This window comes from Macaca mulatta, chromosome 9 (genome assembly GCF_049350105.2).
Source record: "Macaca mulatta isolate MMU2019108-1 chromosome 9, T2T-MMU8v2.0, whole genome shotgun sequence".
NCBI lineage: Eukaryota > Metazoa > Chordata > Mammalia > Primates > Cercopithecidae > Macaca > Macaca mulatta.
The window spans coordinates 136,156,583-136,176,211 of record NC_133414.1 but is presented as its reverse complement, the minus strand read 5'-3'; the positions used below and the strand labels follow the sequence as shown (position 1 = coordinate 136,176,211).

Genomic DNA, 19,629 nt, shown 5'->3' with positions numbered 1-19,629 from the left:
TAGTGCTCCCCTGCCCCCGCCGGGGCTGCGCTGCCATTGCCTTTGGAAACTGCCTAGTTTGGCAAAGCATCGATTGCGTGGTGCGTTGGTTAAGATATTACATGTGGGGGTGTCATTAATTCAAAGACAATTGGGTGTTCGATATTTCTTATTCTGCCTGCCAGTAGGAATTAATAGAAAACCTTTCAATCAGCAACAACTGCAAAACAACTTCTGGCCCCAAAGATAATCAATATTAGCCAGCAGAGCCTTCTTCCGTCTTCAGGAGGCTATTCATTTCTGGTGCTTTCAAAACCAGAGAGGGCCATTTCCAATTCCACCTTCTTCAGAAGCCCCTGCCCGCACAGCTCTTTAGACACAGTCTTTGAAAAGACACAGCCATCTACGCGGCTCTCTCGGGCCCTCCCTCCCCATGTCGTGTTCCCAGTGCTAGAAGTAGTCATAGAATAGCCTGCCCAGTGGGAAGCAGGCAAACGATGTTCGAGTTCTTAGGAATATTGGGCGCCACCTTCCCCTAAGCGTCCCGACCAGAGTTGCTGGGGCCTACGATGGGAACCTAAGGATATAAGACGCTAATCTTACCACTAGGTGGTATGTCCTGGAAGTCCTCCGGAACCAATGAACCTGACATCCTCCAAGGAGCCCCTCTGAAGCACTTGAAGGTGTCTTCCCTTCCCTCTGCTATGCAGGCCCAGTCTCAGGGCTGGCCTCTGCCTCAGTTTCCCTCCTTGGCAAGTTGCCTGACATCCTATCCAGCTCTTGCCAGGCCTGTCCCATGGATGGGGCTGAGAGGAGGGCATGTGGAAGGTTTATTGTTGGATTCTACTCCCTCTATCTCGTATGCCCCAACTTTTCCTGTGCTCACACCAATGTTCTGCTCTTAAGCCTGCAGGAATTATGAGACAGACTCTTGGATAATGTCCATCAATGGCCTGGGAAGATTTTTCCTCTGCTATTAGAGGTAGTCGATCTCAGACCCCCATGTACACAACAGGGTAAGGGGGACTCTAGGTCAATCAGGTCACAGAGGAGAGGCAGAGAATGATCTAGAACAGAGGCATCTTTTGCACCAGCTTCTCGGATATGTGGATCCATTGGAACCGACATCATTTGTGTACTTTCTGGCTTTTCCACCCTCTTGTGGTGACTCCACAGGGTGAATGCCCAATACTTTGGGTTAATCCTAATGCTGACCACATAGGCTGCTGTCTTGGAGACACCATGAGAGTTTTGAAAGTTGATGGAAAAATGACCACATAAACACCTCTGCTGAAGCTCCTCACCTCCCCAGTACTTCCCTGACCCTTACATAAGGGCAGGGGGACATACGGGGCTCAAAGAGTGTGAAGTCAGAGGTGAACCGTGAGGGTGTCCCTGGCCAGCTGAACCTGAGGGTGCTGGTGAAATTGGAGGAAGCCTGTGAATCCATCAGGGCACTGACAATTTTGGTTTGTGATAAGGTGGATTAGGGAGGGGTGTGGCTCAGCTCCGGCCAACACAGAAAGTGCTTCATTGGACTTTCACAACTGAGGTAGGCCTCGGTGGGTCTCATTTTGCAGAGGACTGAGAAATAACCTGTTTAAGCGGAACCCAACAATGTAATATTGAATCTATGGCAGAGAATAACGTTTTAGGAGGCTAAAAATCATGGTGAGAAAACATGAAAAAGCCAGCCCTTCTGTCACCTACACATTACACCCTTCCTCCCTCCCAACTTAACTCCCTGCTTTCAATTCCTCCAAGGAGCCCAGCTCCTCTACTCTCCCTGACATGGACCTAACCCTTACAGAAAAAAGCCCCCCTCAAACCGCCACGTTACAGGTGCAGAGGAGAGACCACCTCAAGATCATCCAGGTAGGAAATGACAGAGCCATGATATAAGACCAACCAAGTGTGATTCCCCGTGCCTTCCCCAATAGGGTCTCCCAAGAGATTTCAGATGAACTCCACACCAATGTTCCGTAAGCACCCTGAGCATCTGTTGGCCATGACCCAGCAGTTAATGAGCATTTAGGATACACAGGGTGGCTGCCTCGGGCAGGGTGGCTTATTGGAGTAGCAAGCATACAGGAGAGTAAATGCCCTAATTTTGTGATCTGTTTTCTTCTCCCAAGTCCCCACACTGACATTTCTTGGGCTTTAGGTCTGATATTTACTTCTTCGTTTATTAAAGGGAATAGGAGGTAATGGCTGTGATTATGTGGTTGTGTTTTCAGTGAAACATGCTTTTTAACGACTGTGTGTTGACACAGTCAGACACACAGACACTCCGCTTGTCTCTGTGGGTGGAGAGACAATGCATGTTGTGCCTCTGCAGAGTTTTACTCATGTCGGCATGAAAGCAACAGTGGGAGCTGTGTTGCACTGGATGCCTGATGTTCTTCTAGGTCATGGCACCATCCCAGCAGCTGGATGGGCTGACTGCTCCATGGGGGGCTTCCCATCTCTGGTGAAGGTTCTTTGCAAAGGTGGGGCTGGCATGGACCGGTGGGCCCTCAACTCCTACCAGATTCCAATCCTTCCTGCTTCTGGCTCCCAAAACCTCCTCCTGACAATCCATTTCCTTTATAGCAGCCTCATGGTTTTTGACCAGGTGGTGACCATCATCCGTCATCCATCCATCCACCCATCCATCCATCCATCCATCCATCCAACCATCCAACCATTCATCCATCCATCCATCCATCCACCCACTCATCCATTGATCCATCCATCCATTGATCCATTTATCCATCCATAGATCCATCCACCGATCCATTCTTCTATCTATCCATCCATCCATCCACCCACCCACTAGTAGTCATTATCTATTCTCCATTGCCCCAGAATAAGACCCAGACTCCCAAAAACATCCTTAGGATGATGTTGTTATAAGCAATAGAAGGTCTCAACTCAAATTAGTCTAAGACTTAAGGACATTTGTCATCTCACAGCCCAGAAATCCTGGCAGGGCATGCTCCAGACAGGATGTCAAAGCTCTGACTTCACTTCTCCTGGATCCCATGGGCTCTGCCCATTGGCTGCATCTTCAAAGTGGAGGCGAGGTGCAGCCGCTCTGGGCATCACAGCCAGACACAAACATGACAGTATCCCAAGGGAAAAGAGGGGCTCTCTCTTCCACTGTCTCCTTCCTGCAGATGGTGGAGGTGGGTGGGGCAGGAGACGGCTTTTGGCTATGGATTTTCTAATCCCCAGGAGAAGCCGATCGTGAAGACTGAATTCAAACCCCACACACCGTCTCAGTGGGTCTTCAGGCAGGCCAGGCAGAGCAGAAAAAGACAAACAAACAACTACCTTCAGCGGGTTCCAGAGGCCCAGTGACTGGTCAATTGGGTACAGACATGCCAACAAATCCCTGCCCGCAGAAGGCAGAGTCCCTCTCTTCTGCCCAGAGCTTGGCACCATGCCACCAGTCATGGAAAGACAAACTCCAAACTGTCTGTTCACCTTGCAGCCCTCCTCCCTCCACCCAAACCCCCTCCCGGAGCTGACCACCCACCCCCACTCCACTCATCGGGGTCTCTCAAACAGCCTTCTCACTTGTCACCTTGGCTGTGCTTTTCTTTTGCCCAGGAAGGAAGACAATTGGCATAATGGCTCTTTGTGTTGAACATGTTACCAGAGCAGAGGCTGCCAGAGCCCCTGCAAGCTCCCTTCTTCACGCTGGCTCCCAGCGCCCCACCCAGTGGCTCAGGCCCAGCTCAGTGCACCTCGTCCTCCCTCCCCCAAACAGAGGTGGTGAGGGGCAGGGGCAGTCACCTGGGCGCTGCTGCCAGAGGTCCTGAGGCCAAACCACAGCCTTCAGATGAGTGTCAGGGTGGATGCAAGCGATGAGGACTGTGGCCAGTCCATCCTTCTTCGGTTTTCTTTTAAACGAAGAAAGGAAAAAAAGGCCCCATCACAAAAGTACTCTGCAACTTGAGTTGAGGGGAAATGTCTGGAGTCACCTGCCCTGGATGTACCTTCCTGGGCACAACTTGCCATTTGTCCCCAGTGCCCAGTGGGAAACCCCCCCACTTGCCCAGCTCCAGGCTCCACTGCATAAAAGGGAAGTCAGAAGGTGGAGCATCTTTTAGGTATTCATTCAACAAACTTCACCAGGCACCCACTGTGGGCTAGCCCCTGTGCTAAGTGCTGGCTGTGGATACTGATGTGGGAAGCATGTGGGCTTGGACAGGCTGTCCCTCAGTAGCGGAGTGGCTAAACAAGCCACTTAACCTGTGAGAACTCAGTGTCTGGGTTGGCAAAATGGGAATAGTATAGACCTCAGAGGGCAACTACTAGGATTAGATAAGATGTGTAAAGCATTTAGACAGAGCTCAGAACACGATAGGTAGTGATGGCGGCAATGACTGTATTCGTCCGTTTTGCATTGCTATAAAGGAATACCTGAGGCTGGGTAATTTATGGAGAAAAGTGGTGTGATTGGCTCACGGTTCTGTAGGCTGTACGAGAAGTGTGGGTCCAGGATCTGCTTCTGGTGAGGACCTCAGAGAGCTTCTACTCATGGAGGAAGGCAAAGGGGAGCTGGCATGTCACGGAGTGAGAGGGGAAGAAAAAGATAGGGGAGGAGGTGCCAGGTTCTTTCTTTCTTTCTTTTTTTTTAACAACTAGTTCTCATGAAAACTTGCTTGTTACTCTGGTGGACAGCACCAAGCCATTCATGAGGGATCTGCCTCCAAGACCCAAACACTTCCCACCAGCCCCCACTTCCAATATCGGGGATCGCATTTCAACATGAGATTTGGAGGAGACAAACACCCAAATTCTATCAGACACAAAGCTCCTGCCCTCGGGGAGATCACAGGATGCTATGGAAGCACCACTTGGACTTGAGTTTAGCTGGGGGCTCCTAGAGGAGTGACTGCGCTGGGCTTCGCCAGGCATAGCAGTCCACGTAGGCATAGCAGTTCACGTATGCGTACTTGGCATCCAGGTGTCTTTGCAGTGACTTAGGGACTGTGGTTGCTTTGCCCTTGGGGGTCCTTGGTCTCATCCCGAGGGAGACAGCACTTGGAGAGCCCCGCCTGCTCCTTGGCCTCAGCTGGAAATGACACTGACCATCCAGCTCTCCATCCCTGGATCAGGACTCGCCACGTGGCCCCACATCACTGCAGAGGGGCTGGGAAACGCAGGGAAGCAAACGGATACTCGACCAGCAGTAAATGTACACCATTCAGAGGGTAGGGCCAGGGGGATTCCAGGCTGCGGGAGCCGGGACAAGAGGCAGAAGGGTGTCTGGGAGCCGTCAGTGCTCCGGGTGCCTGCAAGGGGGCGGCAAGGAAGGCGGATGGGGGCTGCATGGTGGAAAGGATGAGGTGGTGGGTCAGGCTGGGCCGGGCTGGAGAGCTCTGGCTACAATGAAAAGAAGGCGGTGGAGTGTACAGGGCACAGAGACCTTTCGGGAGGCCGTTGCAGAGATCTCCACACGGGGGATGGACTCCTGAATGGGGCCATGGTAACGCAGCAGGGGAGGAGGAAGCAGGGCCTTGAGCTATCAACAGTGGAATCCAGCTGGGGACGGGGCAATTCCCAGACTCCTCACTTGGGCGACTGTCATTCACTGAGCTTACGATCAGGGAGGCTAGGGCAGCTTTGGAGAAAGATGACAGGCTTGTTGATGGATCGCCCCAACAGGCAGTAGGTTACAGCATTAGAGGGCTCAGAGAGACCCGGGCCAGAGTCACCAGCCTGCTCAACACCAGGTGCCCTGGCCACCTCCCCTCACACCCTGCAAAGCATCCACTGCCCTTCTGCCTCTGACCCCTGCTGGGCACTGCTCAGCAGCCAGTCCCCAAAGAACAAAGGGGAGCCTGACAGATTAAAAAGCCCCGTGTGTTATCCTGGCAACTGAAGCTCGGAAGCCGGTGATCAATTCCCAGTCTGAACATAAGTAATCCCAGGACAGGTGGGGGTGGGACGGGGGAACAGACATGAAGGTGCTCATTATGGCAAGTGGAAGGATGCTTTTAACACAGAGACGGCCAGGGCACATCACATAAATATCATGCTTTGCAATTGTGGAGGTAATTGAAACATGATTAACCCCCCTGGTCTTTGGTCGTTGGGATTTGGAATCCCATATATTATGAACACTCTGTTCTGAAACCGGCTCTGTTGGCCCCTCCTCTGCAGACAGGAGCTTTTCTCATAAGCATCATAAAAAGCTTCGTGCATTATTGAACAGTGGAGTTAGTTTTCCTGTGCCCTGAAGTCCTTTGCCATTTTCTCTGTTGCATTCTGGCATTTATTTCAAAGGCTCCTTTCAAGTCAACGCAGACCCACCTGTTCAGCCTCCAGGAAGGACTCCCCTCAGCCCCGAACACAAGCCCTTACCTCTCACTTCTGGGAAGAATCATGTTATCTGGAGGTGAATCAGAGGCGAGCTCTTTACAGATCAATCAGTGTCTACCTTACATTCTAGCCATTTCACAGATGGGCAAACGGAAGTGCAGAGGAGTTAAGTCATTTGCCTAGTTCACCAAGCAAAACCAAAATAGGGTGAAAATGGAAACTGTTCTGACTTAGGTAAATCATGGTCGCACCCTGTGCTCTGCAGAGGGAAAACACAAGCTCTACCGGACAACTGAGGATGAAGCTGCCCCTGAGCAATCCCACCGGAAAGTGGCAGGCTTGGGAAATACAGTCGTGCTCGCTGGAGCCTCTCTGCCCCGCCAAGAGGCCTGAGTGCCTTTTATTAAACAGAGGACTATTCAACAATAAATATTTCTCACGCAAGGCCGGAGGAGTTACCATACTTGGCTCCCTCCCAGCCTGGCTGAGTCAGCAGGGAATTTGCCAAGGTGCGGAAACCTTGTGTTCTGTGGTTTTGGTGTGTTGATATTTTTTAAATACTGAGCCGGAGAGCCTGAAGACTGCAAAACACATGTGGATGCACCACCCCCATGGGTTCTGATCCTGGGAAACATGGCTTAGGCTCCTAGGGTGCTGGGAAGCTACAGGGGGGAATGGGTGGGTGGACGGATGCTACAGGGGATTTGGGAAAGTGTCAAATACAATGCTTTCTCAAATACAGTTTCCTTTTCTACAGAATGGGCTGAATAAAATATAGACCCAGGGATGCTGTGAGATTAAGATTTTTGAAGTGCAGGGGCTTTAGCAGGGAGAGCGCAGGACTTGGATTTCAATCCTTCCTGATACAGTTATGACTTATCGGCTGTGAGTCCCTGGGTGAGACGTTTCCTCTTTCTGAGCTTATTGTTTCATTTATAAAATGGGGCATTAATATTTCCTACATGAACCTTTAAGAGATAGGTACCAGGGCCCAAATAACTGGATGAATATAAATGCGTTTGCACAGAGATACTTATGGCATGATTATTTTTTGGTGTGTTGCTGCTGCAGCGCTTTGCCTGGGGCAGGTCCTGTTCAGCCTCAGGAACTTGTTTATTTGTATTAGGCTTTTTGATGAGACTGGGGAGAGCTCCTTCACTAGGACTTCACGGAAGAGGATTCGTCTGTCGGTCCCTGGTCCCTTCGCATAAATTAATATTCCAAATAAGAATTACACAGCCATTTCTATTAATATTTGATTCCTTGCCTCTTCAACTATCGGCTCAGTATTCTAACTGAGTTGAAAGAAGAAATAATTGTTTTTTCAGCCACTCCCACCGGGGAGGCAGCTGTAGACCCTGATTGCAGCCAGTGAAGTAACAACTTTGGTTGGTTGGCCTGAGGACAAGAGATGGGATGCACGTGTTAGAGCTGGTGGTTCCTTGGGGGAGAGAGAAGCCCCCCTCGGCTGCTTTGGAGGCAGATCCTAAAGGAATAGCCTTCTGAGTTCCGAATGCCTTGGAGGCACGGGGAAGGCCTGCTGGAAGGCTGGTTCAGATGTGCTCCCTGCTGGGAAGAGATTGGTGCTCCACTCCCAGGACTTACAGAGGCCCAGCCTGGAGGAGGCAGATAATTAGCAGATGGGGCCTGAGGGTGACTCTCAGCTTTGTCTCCAACACAGCCCCTGTTGGGCACCTGCAGGAGGCAGACAAGGACCTGGCTCAGAGGATGACTGGGCACGGCCTCCTCATCTTGGTAAAGATGATGGGGCTTCTCACTCTGGAAGGAGAGAAGCCCTAAACATAGTGCAGGGCCTGGGGGCCTCTGTGGTCCAGGAGATGTCCTTCTCCACTCCTTCACTTCTCAAATGCTGGGCTCCTCCCTCCTTGAATCGCCCCCACCCAGGGCCCAACCAGAGGCCAGATATCCCCAGAGGCATGAGGATAGTGAGGGGGTGGCGCCTGATCCAAGTCTCCACCTGGACTGAATTCTTAGAATTTTACGTTGCCCCAGCATCCATTTTGAATATAAATTTAACTTTCTCAGACCAGAGGTAGAGCTTAGACCCCCCTGACGGTTTCCATTTCTTTGGTTCCTCCCGGTTCCTCCCAGTTTCTCAATGTGTTTGATCCAGACATCTGCCTTATGCCAGGCCTCCTGGTGACCATGCCCCCACCTCCTATGGGACAGCTGGGTACAGCCTACTCGATTCACTCCACTGACGTCCACACAGCATGGACTGAGTAGATATGCCCCAGTGACACCCTCTCGGCCACAGCAACCCCATACCTGTGCCTGCTTGCTCTAAACCCACCAGCTAGAACTCCCATGGAAAACCTGCTTAGGTAAGCCCTGGACCCCAGTAAAGGCTCTGGCCCCTGGGTCCCCCCAGCCCTGCTCCACACATGCTGGTGGAGCCTGCGCGTCCCAGACAGCTCCCTGCTGCCCACTGGCCCTGAGGCATGCTGCCCTCTTCTCTCTGGGACCTGTAAGTAATAACATCTGCTTCTGTTATTTCGTGTGTTTTGCTGAGTTGCCTTCTCTGTGTCTCACTTGACTGACACACCCAAATCTACCTTCCTTCTTGCTCAGGGCTGTCCTAGAGAGTGGGTATCTTGGTAGGAATAAACTGGACACAAGTCAGGCAAGAGCCACAAGGGCATCTGCCAGCACAAGGGACAAGGACACCTGGTCATGGGTCAGACACTTGGGCCTTAATCAGGCCGTCCACCAGGGCAAAGAAGCATCCCATGAAAGGTACACCGTCAACATCCACAACCACCTCCCCTGCAGCCCTGTCAGGGCAGGCTAGAGCTTATAGCTGCTCTCCTAGGACAGACCTGAAGGCCACATTAGGGGACAATATAACATCAACCTTGGAGCCTTTGCAAATTCTGTTCCAAAGCGAGAAGTCATTGTGATGCCATGTTTAGAGGCAGGTGGCCTCAGGCAGCAGGGACACCATCAAAGGTGGTGTCCATCGTTGAGTTGTCCCCATCTGTAGGCCCTGCTCCACCTCTGTTTTGTCCTAGTCTCAGCTCCATCACCCCTGTACCCCTTCCTGTGATAGAGCCTGGCCTGGCTTGGGAATAAAAGAAGAAAACAGGAAATAGCAAACTGCCCCAAGGACTGTAATTGTGACATTGTCATCTAAAAATGTTTGCAGCCCCTGTTGGCATATGCTGCTGGAGCAAAAACATGCAAATCTGGAGCAAGGTGACAGGTGGCCCTCAGGCTCCTGGAGGAGACACCTGGGTTCCAGTTTGGTTCTGGTCTGCTGGGGTGGGATTCTCAGACAGCATCTGGCCCATTTCTGGGTTGGATGGTACTCTGAACAGGGCACTGATTCAAGGGCCAATGAGTCCCATCCCAACTCCTACAAAGCTGTGTGCATTTTGCCCACTGCCTGAGCTTGTAGATGGGGCAGCGTCCTCTTAGCCCTACTCAAGCCCTTCAGGCTCAGCTTAGCTGAAGCATCTGGAAGCCATTGGTGCAGAGCTACAGACTCAGCTGCTGGTGTTTATCACCCCAGAGGTTGCAAAGTGACAGCCTGTGGGACTCTCTTGCAATCTGATGGCATTGGATCTCACTATATGGTACAATTATTTTTTCTGATTTAGTTGCCAATCCAAGATTTTTTTTTAATTGGGCTATTTCACAATAATATCCAAATTTCAGACTCCCATGCTCCATCCAGTGGGAGCTGAGACATAGCGGCTTCCTTGGATGGGCGTGTGTGCTCCATGGTGCTGAAGACCCATTCCCTGGGTCTTCAGCACCCAAGGTAGCTACCCAAGGTAGCTCTCATTCATTTCCCAGCCCCCCTGGCCTGGGTGGGTCAGGACTGTGCAACCATGCTGTACACCATCTGAGGGTGGCCAGAACAGGGCAGGTGGCAGGCTGCAGTGTCTTCGCTTGAGCTAACAGGCATGCCCTAGTGTAGTGCCGGGCACAAGCTCGGTGTGGGGTAAGCCTCCCCTTGCCCTGTGCCTCACAGTAAGGTCAGGAGAGCACTCACTGCCCCTAGACCCTGCGCTCTTTGAGGGGGATCGGCTTCTACTCCCATCCCTCCCCTGTGGCTTCAGCACAGGTAGTTTGCTGTATCCTCGCTCAGCCCCTGTCCTTGGAGACTGGGGTGGACTGGAGACCTGGACTCAGAAAGGCCAAGAGGCCAGGAGGCCTGGCTGGCCTCACATGGGACCAGAAGGCCCAAAGCCCAATTCTGGATGGAGGGACCAGCCGTGAAGCTGACGTCCCTCAGGGTTTCAGGGATGTAGCCCTCAGGTGTAGGTCCCTGAGCTGTGCCTGGGCTGAGAACACGACACCTCAACCTCCTCAAATGCTCAGGACATCAGAGGCTTAGCAGACAACAAAGTAGTCTCCTCTTAGACCTGGGGATGGCGGGAGAGGTGGGGTTTTCACTGGACGCTGAAACTAGGGTGTGGAGGGCCCTTGGGCCCTTTCCCAGGGCAAGCTTGGGGCAGAGGGTGGGGAGCATGAACAGTGCTTCCAGGTCTTGAGTCTTAAGGGCAGGGGGATTGCAAGTGGGATCCAGAGAAGAAGGTCGAGTCCTGAGGTGGGAGGAGGGGCCTTGGAGGCCATCTCTGAGCTGGAGCTTCCCTTTCTTGAGTGGATTCTCCCTGGCTGCTTCCAGTGCTCTCTCCATCCTCTGGCCCCTCTCCCACCTGCATCCCTCTTCCCCCTGCACACATGCAGTGTGCCCAGACAGGGCTCACCCAGACCACAGGGGCTCCTAGGTGATGCAGACATCCAGTGCTAAAGACAGCAGGGCCACAGACTGAGACGGGTATTTTGTTATCAGCTTTCTTAAAATCAGAAAGATCAAAAGAAAACTGATGCATCTTGCTAAAAACTGATCCCTGTGAGAAAGCCTGCTGGACCCTGGGCCCTAAACTCTGACACTCACTCACATTCCTGTTAACAAGGAGGAAGGACTCATTAGTACCTGGTTGGAGTTGAGTAACTTTGTTTTCTTTTCATTGTATTTACTCTGTGATTTTTTTTTTTTAATGGTAAATGATGATGGTTTTTCCTTTCTGAGGAAGACAAAAACTGTCATTTAAAATGCATTTTTAAAACACTTTTTAAATGAATGTTTCCAAATATAGACCAGAAATAGGGATGAACACCACCATGCCACCCTCCAGCCTCAATGACCCTGGCTGGTCTCATTTTTTGACACCCCCAGCTCATCCCACAGCCCATTATTGAAGCAACTCCCAGCCACCATACAACTCACCTGTGTATACTTCAGTGTCAACTGCCTCTATGTGACTATATCAAAAGAACATGGCGAGTCAGTGATTGTGCAGGGAGTCCCTGTGTAAGGCAAATCCCTGAGCATGGCCTGGAGTGATGTGGCTGGGAAGCCTTGCCCGGGCTGGCTTCTCATTGAGTGCACAAGAACCTGCACCTGATGGGGGGTGCCACCTGCCCCAGCCCTGACATGGGCATGGCACCCGGTTTTTCCCTGTCTGAAGCCTTTCAGACTGTGGGCCTCCCAAGGGTAGGGTGGGAGTCCTGGAAGCTCATGTGTGATATCCCTGGAGCCTGCTCAGAAAATATTTGCTGAAGAAGTGGGACAAACTAGCTGGTTGGAACTCCTAACACAGAGAGTGAGATAGGCTGAATTTTAAATGACCCCTGGGATGGTTAATTTTATGTATCAACTTGACTGGGCCATGGGGTGCCCAGATATCTGGTCAAACATTTTTTTCTGGGTCTGTCTGTGGGGGTATGTGTTAGTCCATTCTCATGCTGCTAATAAAGACATACCAGAGACTGGGTGATCTAAAAAGAAAAAAGGTTTAATTGACTCACAGTTCAGCATGGCTGGGGAGGCCTCAGGAAACTTACAATCATGGTGGAAGGGGAAGCAAACATGCCCTTCTTCACATGGCGACAAAAGGGAGAAATGCTGAGTGAAGTCTGGGGGAAAGCCCCTTATAAAACCATCAGATTTCATGAGAACTCACTCACTATCATGAGAACAGCACGGGGGTAACGGCCCCTGTGATTCAATCACCTCCCACCAGGTTCCTCCCACAACACATGGGGATTATGGGAACTACAGTTCAAGATGAGATTTGTGTAGGGACACAGTCAAACCATATCAGAGTGTTTTGGGATGAAATTAATATTTGCATTGGTAGATGGAGCAAAGCAGACTGCCCTCCCCAGGCCAGGGTTCCCAGGGAGGGCAGGTCTCCTCTAATTCAATAAGGGCCTGAATAGAACATAGGGCTGAGTAAGAAAGAGTCCTCTCTCTCTTTGCTTTCACCTGGGATGCCGGCCCCCTCCTGCCTTCTGTCACACTCAGGCTGAGACCTGAGGGCTGGGACTCCTTAGCTTCCATGATCATGTGAATTTCTTCTAGTGCACAAATACATACATGCATGCACACATACATACATCCTACTGGTTCTGTTTCTCTGGAGAATTGTGACCTTTACCCCCATCACCCCATCACCTTTACCTGTGCCCTGGTGTCATGCTCGTGAATATGTTGGGTTACATAAGAAATGAGACTCTACAAATGTAATTAAGGTTACTAATCAGTTGACTTCAGCAGAGGGGGTTATTCTGAATTATCCTCGGTGGGCTTAATGGAATCACATGAGCCCTTAAAAGCTGGTAGAAAAGGAGGGCAGAGGGGCTTCAAGAGTGAGAAAGACTCAAAATGCAGTTGCTGTTTGAAGGTGGAGAGGGTCACACAGAAGGAATGTAGGTGGCCTCTAAGCATAGAGAGTGCACCCACGTTGGCACCCAGCATGGAAATGGGGGCCTCAGTTTACCAACAGCCAAGACTTGGATTCCTCCCCAGGACCTGTAGGTTCGAGCCCAGCCTGACCGACACCTGCATTTCATTCTTGTGAGACCCAGAGCAGAGACCCCATCAGAATTCTGGTCTACAGGCTGTGAGATTAAAAAAAAAAATAATGGATTCTGCCTTAAGTCATGAATTGCTGGAAATTTCTTACTCAGCAACAGAAGATCAATTCAGAGAGTGAGGAAATCCCTTTCTGTTCACTTCTTATAATGAGAGATACCGATTCTGGATGACACTGGACAGGGGACCGTCCCAGGAGAGAATCCTGTTCCACATTTCATGTCACAGGGAGGGATGTGAGGCTCAGAGGGGGTCACAGCAAAGGAAGAGTGGAGTTGAGGTCAGAGCCGGAGTCTGGGCGCTTGTGGCCCATGTACCTAGTGCTCAGGTGAGCCTACCACGGGTCCGGTGGGGGTGGGGCACACTTCTGAACAGGTGCTCACACTGCTCCCCGCCCCCAGCTCTCACCCACGCCCACAGCCATACCCACAGCAGGTGGTTGCTTTTGTCTAAGCAACTCCTAAAGAGCCAACCCCCATCTAAGAGCAGAGAGTCCCTGGAAGTGGACACCCGTGTTCTGTGCTGCCATTGTCACAGGACTCATCTTTTCAGAACCACCCTGTCTATTGCCCCTGAGCCACTCTGGGAAGCCATGTGGATGGAGCCGATGGGTGTCCAGGAGCCAAGGAGGGAGATGGGCCCAGGGAAGAGGCAGGGCCACAGCTGCACAGCCTGGCAATGTGGACTTGGACCTGGCTAACCTTGTTGGCGCAGTGGAGGCGCTAAGGGTAGGCATCAAAGGTGTTTAGCCATGGGGCCGACAGAATCAGATCTGTGTGTTGGAAAGACCCTGGCTGTGTAAGTAGAAAGAACCAGTTAGCAGCTAGCAGGGAGAGGAGGCGGGGAAAGTGGCAGGAGGAGGCTATTGTGACAGCCTCGTGGGAGACATGAGACTGGTCCAAACCAGCAGCTCTCAAAGGTCAATGGGCGCTGAGGGAGCTTGTTAAATACACAGGTGCCCAGGTGCCACCCCAGACACTCTGATTCAGATGACTGGCCCCACCCCACTGTCATAGAATCTCTGGTACTGGGGCCTAGGAATCTGCATTTTGAAAACTGTCCAGGCACTTCCAAGATGAGACAGGCTTGGGAAGAGGACTATGGCTCACTGCACTGGGGTAAAGGAGCAGCAGTAAAGATGTCATGGAGATTCTCTCACAGGCACCGCCTGAGAAGGTGCACGGTGGACACCCACAGAGCCCGGGGTGGTGGGGGTGAAGCAGGTCTGGGTTGGAGCTGGAAGCAAAGCTGGGCTGGGAAGGAGTGCCCATCATGATGCACTGCTCGCTGCGTCTGCCTGTGGGTGTTCATTTCTATTATCCTTCTAAACACCGCTTTGTAACATTTCACTGCATTAAATGCTCAACCAGGAAAATGAAATTTATTTAGAAGGCTGAGGTATTTCACATCTAGGGCAGGCGATGCTGCTCTAAATTTACCAAGTCAACAGCTCATTTTTGCTGTTGAATGGGTTGTAGATCTTATGACAGAAGCAAGTAAGTGAGAACGCTACCAGCTGTAAACTTTATCTTATTGGCGAAATGTCTATTACGCAGCTAAAAACATCTACTTAATAGGTGCTGCCCTTCAACAATTGGTAGCAACAGAGTCTTAGGTGGTGATAACAATGACATTATATCTCTTTTATCACCTGTAGGTTCTTTGTATTGTCAATTACTGGCTGCACATTCCTTCCGGCCTCAGAGGCTGTAGGATAAACAGGTTGCACCATTCTGATGACGTGGTCATCACTGGAGGCACTGGGGGTTTGCATCTGATTTTCCTTCAGAGGCATCTGCCTGTGTTTTAGGATCCCCAGTCTTCATCAGGACATAGTGAAATCATATGAAGCTAACTAAGTCTGATGAATGAGTAAGTGCTAATCAAGCCAGGTGATTCTAACTGGGTCATTCATAAACATTTACAGGCTCTGAGCTAGGGGTGGTGAATGCAGAGACATACAGGACTCCATTTCTCTGGAATAGAGCTCTGAAATCTTAAAGCTGCAGCAGCACTTTTGGAACATGCGAACCGCCCCTCAGGAGGACCCTGTAAGAGCAGACGGCTCTTGTGAATAAACAAGCCTGGACACTGGTTTAAAACTAACCCCATTCCTTTTTTCACTGAAGGTTTGATGCAGAGCCGAAGTCTGCTGTTCTAAGGAACCACTAGTTGTTATTGTCCTAAATCCGGTAGAGGTTTTGGATGGGGTGTAGGAAATTTTCACAAGAACCCAAATTTCACGTCGATTTGTGATGGATTAGCATACCAAAATGGGCTTAAAGTGCACTTAATGGATGCATTACTGCAGAAGGGAGCCACCTAACCAGAGCATTGCTAAATTTATGAAAGTGAAATGCACTTCAGGTTACTGAGCAGTCTAAATTTGTCAAAGTCACAGAGTGGGAGGCAGGTCGTTGCTGGTGGCAGAGGTGGCCGAAATCTGAAGCCAGGGCTGCCAAAATGAATTTGAAGGCCTCTGCAATGACCCGAAGGGCTCCCTCACGTCCAGGTGCAGCCCTTTTCAGTGGCAGGAGCAGGACCTGGGGCTCCTGAGCTTCAGTGTTTACTGAGCCCCTCTTAGCACGCAGGAGGCAGAGAGTGACAAGGTGTGTCCATTCTTTGCCCTGCCCCACGGTGCTTCCCTAATGGGTCTGCCCACTATGAACTTGAACTCATCGGCACTGGTGCGCACTCATGGAACAGACGTGGCTTTTTGTCCTTGCCTAAGTGTTTGGTTTGCAAGCCTCAGTCTCCTGGCCTGAAAAATGGGGATAAGTAATACTGGCCTCACAGGCATGGGAAAGTGCTCAGCACAATGCTTGTCACAACGTGGGACTTTGAAGGTCCCTTTCTTCAGGAGGTGGCTGAGTCTTAGTGACCTCAGTGGTGCCAACATTCAGCTCTGTGAGTGGCACACAGCAGGTGTTAAGAGAGTGTCTGCTGAATGAGTGAATAATGAATGAGTAAGTGAATGTGATTTCAAGGATTGTGGCAGGTCCCTGACATTCCAGTTTGCTGGTGTCCTTGTAGCATCTCTTACAGAATCTTTATTCGAGTTATACTTATTCATGGATTCAATTTATTACACAATTGCATGTTAACAAACATTCAATTATGTGACTACCATGGATAAAACTACTTGCAATAATAATGATTACTAATAAGAACTACGATTTTCAACTCTTACTGTGTCCCAGGAATTGTGCTGAGTATTTTTAAAATACTTTGTCTTCAGTCTTGACACCAGGCCACTGAGGCCATGTATCAGCCAGCTACAGCCACAACAATGCTGTGTAACAAAACGTTTGCAACATTCAGTAGCTTGCAACAATAAGCATTTTCCCTGCCTTGCTTATGTCTGTAGGTTGCCTGTAGCAGCTGTGAGTCCTGCTGTATGTGGAGTGACATGGCTCCAGACAGCAAGTCAAGTTCAGGTTTCCTCCATGTGTGTTCATTCTGAAGCCTCTCTGAAAGAGGCAGCAACGTGTTCTTCTCATGGTGGACCACCAGAACAGAGGAAAGCAGGTCGGGCCCTCCAAGCACACTTCAAGCCTCTGATCCAGGTATATTCCCCATTATCTCATTGTCTAAAGCAAGTCCAAAGTCAAGGAATGGGGAAGTGCAATCCCCACACTGGAAGGCCGTGACAAGGATGCATATGTGTAATAACCACCACAGGAGAGTGAAGAGTTGGGATCAACATCTCAGTCAACTATTCGTAGGTGCTATCAGAAGCCTCAAACCCAGGCATGGGAAGAAGTGACTTGCCCAGGTTGCTCAGCTAGTGGGTGACAGAAGTAGGATTTGAACCCAGGCAATTTAAATCCACAGTTGTGGGGGCCTAGAGTGCACACAGGGGAAGCAGGGATTTATTTTCTGAAAGTATCTGCATTTTATTTTTCTTTCTTTTTTCTTTTTCTTTTTTTTTCTTTTTGAGAGGGAGTCTCACTCTGTCGCCCAGGCTGGAGTGCAGTGGTGTGATCTCGGCTCATTGCAACCTCTGCCTCCCAGGTTCCAGCGATTCTCTTTCAATCTTCAGGCATGTGCCACCACACTAATTTTTGTATTTTTAGTGGAGACGGGGTTTCACCATGTTGGCCAGGCTTGTCTCAAACTCCTGACCTCAAGTGATCCGCCTGCCTCGGCCTCCCAAAGCGCTAGGATTACAGGCTATGAGCTACTGTGCTTGGCCAGTATCTGCATTTTTTTCAGCCATGACTTGCTATTACCATGTTAGTACCAACCTCTCTTGCAGTTACACATTTATTTGTCTATCCTTCCACCCACCCACAGGGACCTGGCATTTGGGTGTTCTTTCAATTCTCTGCAATAACAGGCCCAAGTGCAATTCTTGGGTAATTTTTTGAAATTAAGGTTGAAAGGGAAAAAATCACCCTCTAGTTAATCTCAGGCACGTGTATAAACACCTTTGGAAAGTCCCTGGTGGAATTCGTATCAAAGCGGTACCGTGATTTTTACTTAAAAATAATTTGCTTCATGTCAACTGTGGTTTCTGACACCTGAATTTGAAGGTGATCTGGGTGGGCCCAGTGCCATCTCCGTAACGGAGTTATGTGTTTACCTGGAGGGAGGAAAGGAAAGGCATTATTCCCCGGCAGTATGTGTGGCCCTAGAATAATGTTCCACACACCCTTACAGAAGGGGATTTCCTCCTCGCCGTTTCCACAGACCCTTCCCTGTGTTTGTTTAAACCCGTTGCACGCTGGTCTGACAGCTGCCTGGCCCAGGGCCTTCCTTGCAGACGCATGTACAACCAACCCTCTTTAACAGCAACCTGCTCTGTGTCCCCTGATGCAATTACTCGAGTATATAAACCTCGCTGAAAGGCAGGCTTTTCTTGGGAGCTAATAAATAAGCCCCAAAGCCACAACGTGTGTGAGACCTTGAAAAATGGCATCATCATCTATTGGGAATTGTGAACCCTGCAAAAAGCAGCTCATTGTATTTTCAGAAATAGGTTTTTGTTTAAAAAAATAATAAAGAATAAAAATCACCAAGTGGAGTCTATATGGAAAAAGCAATCTCGTCTGATATTCTAAGGCAAGTCTCTTTGCTGCATTCATGGTTCTTTGCAGATTTTATGTAAGAGGCATTATTTGTAGGAAAACAAGATAGGATTTTAAAGAACTCCCCTCTCATCCCGGTTTCCCATCTGCAGTTATAATCCTCTGATGGTGACCTCTGAATTAGTTGCCATGGATGCTGAGCAGAAGTTTATGACCTCAGGGTGGACTGTAGCTTCAGGGGGGAGAGATGAAGCCTCCAGCAATAAAGAGATAATGGGGAGAAGGCACTGTCAGGAATGACCCTTCGGTGGCATGTAGTCTATAGTTAACGGAGCACTTTGATTTCAACTGCTGGTTGCTTGGAGGAAGAGGGTGCTGGACTCTGGCCACGGGAACACAGGCCGGCAAAAAACTGCAGATTCTTTTTGCCCCTTGGACCTCAGTTTCCTGAGAGGCTGGGCTTGGTGCTGCAAGGCCCTCTGAGCGAATCTGCCAGAATTTCATGTGTCTTTTTCTTTAACTGATGACATCTTCAGCCCAGAGTCAGTGGAGTTGGCCACTGGTGCCGCTTTCTTGCCCCTCGCGCTGTCCAGGTAGTTCCCTGGAGCAGACTCCAGGTCACTGCGGCAGGCAGTGGCGCTCGGGGTCCTGCAGAGCTTTACCTCCCGGCGGAAGCAAACACGCCGGGCCAAAGAGCCAGGCCAGCCTTCCTGGGATGCAAATACAACAGAGGGTGCCGAACTCACCAGCGCCGTGGCCTTGAATATTAATGTATGGGCTGGCTCCAGACCGCCAGGTTCCTTAAAGATGTCTCTGGCGGCCGGGCGCGGTGGCTCACGCCTGTAATCCCAGCACTTCGGGTGGCGTAGGCGGCCGGATCATCTGAGGTTGGGAGTTCGAGACCAGCCTGACCAACATGGAGAAACCCGTCTGTACTAAAAATACAAGATTAGCCGGGCGTGGTGGTGCACGCCTGTAATCCCGGCTACTCGGGAGGCTGAGGCAGGAGAATCGCTTGAACCCGGGAGGCGGAAGTTGCAGTGGGCCGAGATCGCGCCATTGCATTCCAGCCTGGGCAACAAGAGCGAAACTCCGTCTTAAAAAAAAAAAAAAAAAAAAAAAAAAGTCTCTGGCAAGGTGTCACTGTCAGACTTCAGGGGTTTCGATGTGCTTTTATTTGGAATCACTGCAACACACAAGCAGTGTTGACTCGGAGGGGGAGGGGGCGGGGGCCAAACCCACCGCTCGGCGCACACGCCTTGATCTCGCATTCCAGACTCGAGCTGATGTGTGTCAGCGCGACATGGGGCGGGGGGAGGGTTCTCTTTGGATGTTTCATTCGCCGTCTGCACGTCACTCCCAAACTTTTCCTCCCTGCGCTCGCGGAGTCAGGTT

At 50.5% G+C, this 19,629-nt stretch overlaps 1 long non-coding RNA gene across 1 annotated transcript; it reads right to left on the bottom strand.

Annotated features, from left to right (window-relative positions):
* Positions 1 to 1,770: 1,770 nt before the first annotated feature.
* LOC144331411 (uncharacterized) lies at positions 1,771 to 6,429 on the bottom strand. The gene is made up of 3 exons (XR_013398508.1): positions 6,337 to 6,429; positions 3,760 to 3,866; positions 1,771 to 3,248 (listed from the first exon to the last, which is right to left on the bottom strand). It is a non-coding gene; the product is annotated as an uncharacterized LOC144331411 (long non-coding RNA).
* Between the last annotated feature and the right edge of the window lie 13,200 nt (positions 6,430 to 19,629).